Genomic DNA, 6,865 nt, shown 5'->3' on the forward strand with positions numbered 1-6,865 from the left:
AACATTTAAATACTTAAGAAGCTTTGAAATACTATAAAATTGTTGAATGAAAAAATGTAATTTTAGGATTTTCCACTGCTTTTGATGCTGTCAAAATTTGAGTTTTCGATTTTTCAAGAAAACTCAATAAGTTGTTATGATAATCTCGTAGGCCATTCAGAAATCAACATTTGTCTTTTCTTGATTTTCTTTTCTAACTGTGCGTTATTTGACCTGAAATTTCATTTTCGTATGTTTTTGGAATATTTTAAGTGCTATAACTCTGGTAATTTTTGATTTTGTGAGAAAAGTCATCAGGATAAATTTGTCGTCTTTTTGATGAATATGAACATCCGTACAGATAATTTTTGAATTATAAAAATAGATGACTTGAAAATTTTCAAAATGCGCTAACTTTTTGAATTTTCATCTAAACAGATTAAGCTGGATGGGTGAAATTTTACACATATTTAATACCTTCTCTGATGAGAATGTAAAAATGAATTTGTTTTCCATGAATAATTTTTCGATAGTTCTTTTTTTCGGTTTAATCGTAAAAAGTAGCATTACAAATATTTAAAAACTTAAATTCGAATGCACATTTTTTCCACCTTATAGTTCACCGTATTTTGCATAGTTTGCCCAATAAATGTAAGTTTTTGCATTTTCCATTATTTTTTAAGCTGTCAAAATTCAAATTTGCGATTTTTTAAGAAAATTTAAAAAGTGTATATGACAATCTTGTTGGTTATTCAAAACTCAAGATTTCTCTTCTCTTGACTTTTTGTCATACCATACCTTATTTAGCAGAAAATGCTCATTTTGGTGTTTTTTGGAATTTTGTAAATGCTATATCTCTGGTAATTTGGGTTTTTATGAAAAAAGTCATTACACTAAATTGCTCGTCTCTTTAAATACTATGAATATCCGTGCAAAGAATTTTCGATTCTCGAAAAAAGTGGTCTCAAGAATATTCAAAATGCCCTCACTTTCTTATATTTTCTGCAAAATGGATGGCGAACAAACGCAAGTAATCGTGCTAACAAACTAAAAAACTACAGACACACTGAACTAACGAACGAACAGGCAGACACATTCATAACAACCTGTTTTTCGGATTCAGGGGGTCTCAAAACATGGACATCTGACAAAAACTGGGTTGTTAAATTTTACACAAATTCAGCATTCTCTGATAAGAATGGAAAAATAAAGAAATTCAACTTTCCATTTTTGAGCGCCCTTTATTTACATTATTATTATTATTATTATTATTATTATATTGTAGGTTTTCAATAGTTTCAACTAAAAGCTTATATAAATCAGTTTTGTGGTGTTAATTTTTGTCGAAGGGAAATAGATGTGCAATTTCCAGTTAATAGTCAAACATTTTAAAATTCGAACGTCTAAATTGTTAAGTTCCATTAATAATGGAAGTTTAATTGAAGAAATAAGTTTGAGCGATAAAGATTATTTACTGGAGAAAATTAGTAATTGAGAACAGAACATACGTATATATTCACAGTAATGTTTCCGTAAATACAATTTTATTCATGCAATAAGTATTTCGACTTTTAGAAATACTTTTTACACTTTAATTGTTCTTCTCTAGGAAGGAAAGTGTGCTAAAAAATATCCAGGATAAATACGATTTTTTTCTAATTTTATTTAAATTAAATAATTAAAGTATTAAGTAATTTATATAAATTTTATTTAAATTGAATAATCAGAGTAGTAATTCATTTTTTTAAATTTTATTTAAATTAAATAATTAATTAATTATGCAATTAATTCACATTTTAACTAAATTATTAAGACTTTAAAAAATATATTCATTTTCACGGTTTAATTGTACTTCTCTAGAAAGGAAAATCTGCAGGGTGAATTCAAATTTTGTCAAGTTTACATCATTTTTCAACTTTTCGTTCTGGCATATTTAATACGCCGTTTATATTTCAAAATTCTGACGCCAGATTTAGATTCAGCGAACTTAAAAATCTCAAGATAAAATCAACTATACGTCAAGTGACCATCAAGTTTCCGATTTGTGGTTCTCCACATTGTATTTTCCATTTTTAACCGGATTTTTCTCTGAAAGGAAAAGTGCTACGAGATTTTTCCTGGCACATTCGAATTCAGCATTGCAAAACTATAAAATACCGTTTCTTATGATAAACAAAAACTTTTTTTCCCACTTACAATACAATTAAATAAATTTTGTCAACAAAAATAATAATAACAGTGTTTTCCCGCACTTTCTTCTGTCAAGCAAAATTTATTTTTGTCAATAAATTCGATCGATATTAGGTTCGATATTAGGTATCAAAAGAATACATTAAAGGGGGGTGGGGAATAAGCACTTGAAAAATAATAGAATTTTTATTAGTTTTCATTACACTTTCTACGTTCGTGAAGTGTACCCAGTGTAATTTGAATTGACTATGATAATTGATACATTAATTGAATTTAAATAATTAATTTCATAATTTAAATGATTATGCAAAACATCTAATAACAAATGGTATAAACAATTTCATAAAAAAACGAATTATAAAAAAAATAGAATATAATAGAATAGAATAGAATAGAATAGAATATAATAGAATGGAGTGGAGTGGAGTGGAGTGGAGTGGAGTGGAGTGGAGTGGAGTGGAGTGGAGTGGAGTGGAGTGGAGTGGAGTGGAGTGGAGTGGAGTGGAGTGGAGTGGAGTGGAGTGGAGTGGAGTGGAGTGGAATAGAATAGAATAGAAAAAAATCCAACTCTAACTAAAAATGCCTTCGACATGTTGGGCAGTATAAGTCTGTGATAATATTTCAACACATTAATGTTTTTTAATTATATCCTTCAGCGAACTATGGTTCTGTTTAGCGTTGAATCCATTCAGCAAAACACTAAAAAGAATGTCGCATGGGTTGAGAATTCATGATAATGAGGATGGTCATCAAGTGACCCATCTTTACATGGATGACCTGAAGCTGTACGCTAGTTCAGGCCAAGAATTGCAGCAAGTGATCGATGTCACAAAGCAGTTTTCCAAAGATATCCACATTGACTTCGGACTGGATAAATGTCTTAAATCTAAGAATATTCAATATACGATAGTTAAGACAAGCCTAACGACTGCCTTTACTACGAGACTCACATTAATTATGAAGAGTTTTCTCAACTCGGCAAACAAAATCAGGGCGATCAACACATATGCCATCCCTGTGCTCAAGTACTTCTTCGGGGTTTTAAAATGGTCTAACACCGACCTTGAAAGTTAAACATAATTATCCGCGTAGAAATGACGAAGCACCAAATGCACCACAGAAATTCAGCGATTGAAAGGGTAGTTCTACTACGACATTTGTGGGTTAGGGTCGTTGTAGATGTCAAAAAACTGTGCAAGTCACAAGTTATACAGTTGCAAGACTATTTTAACAGCAAACGAAATATTGCGCTTTACAGTACCATCTGTCAAGCGGATCTTGAATACACACCCTTAAATTTGTCCTCAGATGGGGCTTTGAATATCAGGGCAGAAACCATAGAGGAATTAGAAATACAATGGAGGCAGAAAGCCATCCATGGCGAGCACCCCAACACGTTAGATCAAAATATAGTGGATAGTAAGGCACCTAAAATTTGGCTAAGAAAGGGTGTTCTGTATCCAGAGACGGAAGGATTCGTCATTGCTATACAGGACAAGGTTTTCAGCACCAGGAATGATCGCAAGCACGTGTTACATCAAGACGCGGTTGACTAGTGCCGATTATGTGGAGATACCAACGATTCCATCGAGCACCTTACTGATGGCTGTCGCGTAATGGCTCAGAGAGAATATACGCACAGCCATAATGATGTAGCGGGCATTATACATCAACAACTTTCCCTAAACCTATGACTCTTAAAAGAATGGACGCCCTTCTATAGATACATTTCAATGCCCGTTTTAGAAAGCGAAGATTACATCTTATATTGGAATGTTACTATCCAAACGGATCATTACATCCGGGCCAATCGACCTGATGTCGTGATGCTAAAAAAAAGGTGGAAGAGTCTACATCATCGACATTGCTTCTCCGCTTAACCGAAACTTGCAGTCAAACTATACAACCAAGATCCACAAGTATAGCGAGTTGAGGCATGAAGTAAAGACCATATGGAGGAAATTGAATCATGCATCTATTCATTTCATTGTGATTTCGGCTATAGGCAGTCATTTAGTCATTTAGGAGTCATTAGGGTATTGGTAGCAGCTTAGAAGGCGGTTTTATTAAACACCTGTCGCATTGTAAGAAACTTTTTTGACCATCAGGAAGTGAGTCACTAAAAACCCGTGGAGTCGCAGGTGGTAGCTCTAAGAAAGCATCCAGAGGTGACTTTTGTCACCTCGAACTCTCGCGGCCACTCGTAATTATATACCTATAGCATCATCGCAGGAGGTTTCAAACATCTTATTAAATTTGTTGAATTAACTTATAACATTCTAATCTCATCAGTCACTTGACTCAGTCCGTCGCTATAATGTATAACCGGGTTTACCCGAGTAAAAGTTTAACAAAAATAATATATAAGGGATCGCCCACAAATTACGTAAGACGTTTTTCTTTTGTTTATATCGCTGTGTCCTTCTCAACTTGACAGCAACTTTATGCTTGTCTTTATTTAAAGAAAAGAAAACCGTATTACGCAATTTGTGGACGATCCCTAATAAATAAATAAAAAAAATACATATATTAAATAATAAAAAATAAGGCACCGAAGATGCCCCTACCGAAGGTATTCTCGCGCTGGTTTCGCTTTAGGACTTGAGCATTCCTCTCATGTCTTTGACGGTCCGGTGCTTTTACAATTGAGCTATTAGAGGCATCAGAATAAGAACTCTTAATTCAAGAAAATAACACTAATTTTTAGCTAGGTCTTAACGTAGGTCGGTAAAGTACCATCTCTGATGATATAACAGATTACTTTAAAAAAGACTTACTTCTACCATTAACACCTAGCTAAAAATTAGCGCTGTTTTCTTGAATTAAGATTTCTTATTCTGATCCCTCTAATAGCTTAATTGGAAAAGCACCTGACCGGAAATCAGAAGTTTCATGGTTCGATTCCCAATGGGGTGAAGAAAGACTAGGATCTTTTTTTCAAGAAATAATTTTAATTGTAATTTGAAATATTATTTTCCACCTAACCTGATTAGACGTTAAGCATTTTCTGTTATTGAAGATTCTTAACTTGATCGATATTCTGTAGATTTTCTGCCTGCATGGTTTGAAGGGCTGTCCACGGTCGGCAGAGTACCATCTCTAATGATATAACAGATTCCTGTGAGAAAGAATTACTTGTACCATTAACACCCAGCTAAAAATTAGCGTTATTTTCTTTAATTAAAAGTTCTTATACTGATCCCTCTAATAGCTTAATTGAAAAAGCACCAGACCGGAAATCAGAAGTTTTATGGTTCGATTCCAAGTGGTGCGAAGAAAGAGTAGGATATTTTTTTCAAGAAATAATTTTAATTTGAAATACATTATTTTCCATCTTGTCTTATTCAGACTTTAAGCATTTTCTGATATTGAAGATTCTTAACTTGATCGATATTGTGTAGATTTTCTGCCTTCATGGTTCGGAGGTTTGTCTACGGTCGGTAAAGTACCATCTCTGATGATATAAAAGATTCCTTTAAAAAAGAATATATATGTACCAAGATTCGTAAGTATAAAAAGCCAATGTGCACGCAAGATGCACTGAACATCTTGAACATTCAGAAGTCATTAGGGTACTGGTAGTATCTCAGAAGGTAATTTTATTAAACACCTGCCGCATTTTAAGAAACTTTCTCGACCATTAGGAATCGAGCGATTAAAAATTTGTGTAGTGACAGATGGTAGCTCTAAGAAAGCATCCAGAGGTGACTGTTGTCACCTGTAATGCTCACAGCCGCTTTTAAGTACAACAGCGGTGAAAGACGAACTCCAAGCTACAACATTCACGTGATCTTGCACCAACAACATCATCGCAAGAGATTTCAATCAGCGTATTAAATTAATTTATAAAATCTCCATCTCATTAGTCGCTTGACTTAGTCTGTGGCTATGATGAAAATCCGAATTCACACGAGTTAAAGTTTGAAAAAAGAAATAATAATATAACATTGTTTATGATTGTAAAATAGCACGAAAGTAAGAATTTGTACAAATAGCTATTATTTTTTATTGTTCTTTGCATAATACATTAACATTAAACATTTATATACAATTGTGTGTAATAAAAATAAATCTATGGTCGATCACTTATCGCAATAGATATTCTGACACAAGTGTCAGGTACTTTCACATTGTAAAAAATTATTCACAATTATTAAAAATAAATTAAGCTTAAACAATATGTATTAAATTTCGTAGTAAGTAAATTCTGCCCACCTGTGGACAATATAGAAGTACTTTCAAAGTCCCATTTGTGAATCAAGTCTAAAGTGACAGAATGTATTGAAAAAGTCGATGTTTATCCACTTGTTTATGCATATTTGTAAATAATCTTGTACAATGTATGTGTACCTGGCACTTATGTTAGCATATATTTTGCAGTAAGTGATTAACAAAAAATTAGTTTATTCTTACAAGACTGTGATTAAAGGTTATTGTGAATGAATTTTGTTATCAGCAATAACAACTAATAACCATTTGTACAAATTATTATCCACCTAGAATTTTATATAAATAAATAATGTTATATTATTATTAATTGTAAAGTTTTTCGAAGCGAAAATGATGACATTGAGGTTTGTTGATGAAATTTATTTTGAAAGATTACACAGGCCAACAATTCTCAGAACCAGAGACCAGACCTACTATACCCGAAGGTTTTTGCTGCGCTGAATCCGAATCTGACCTCAGAAAAATT

General features: G+C 32.7%; 1 protein-coding gene across 1 annotated transcript in view; it reads right to left on the reverse strand.

The window, feature by feature from the left end:
• The window catches only part of LOC117174188, a 1,286,801-nt gene that overhangs the window by 456,729 nt on the left and 823,207 nt on the right, over nt 1-6,865 (reverse strand). The window lies entirely within an intron of this gene.

This window comes from Belonocnema kinseyi, chromosome 6 (assembly GCF_010883055.1).
Source record: "Belonocnema kinseyi isolate 2016_QV_RU_SX_M_011 chromosome 6, B_treatae_v1, whole genome shotgun sequence".
NCBI classification, from domain to species: domain Eukaryota; kingdom Metazoa; phylum Arthropoda; class Insecta; order Hymenoptera; family Cynipidae; genus Belonocnema; species Belonocnema kinseyi.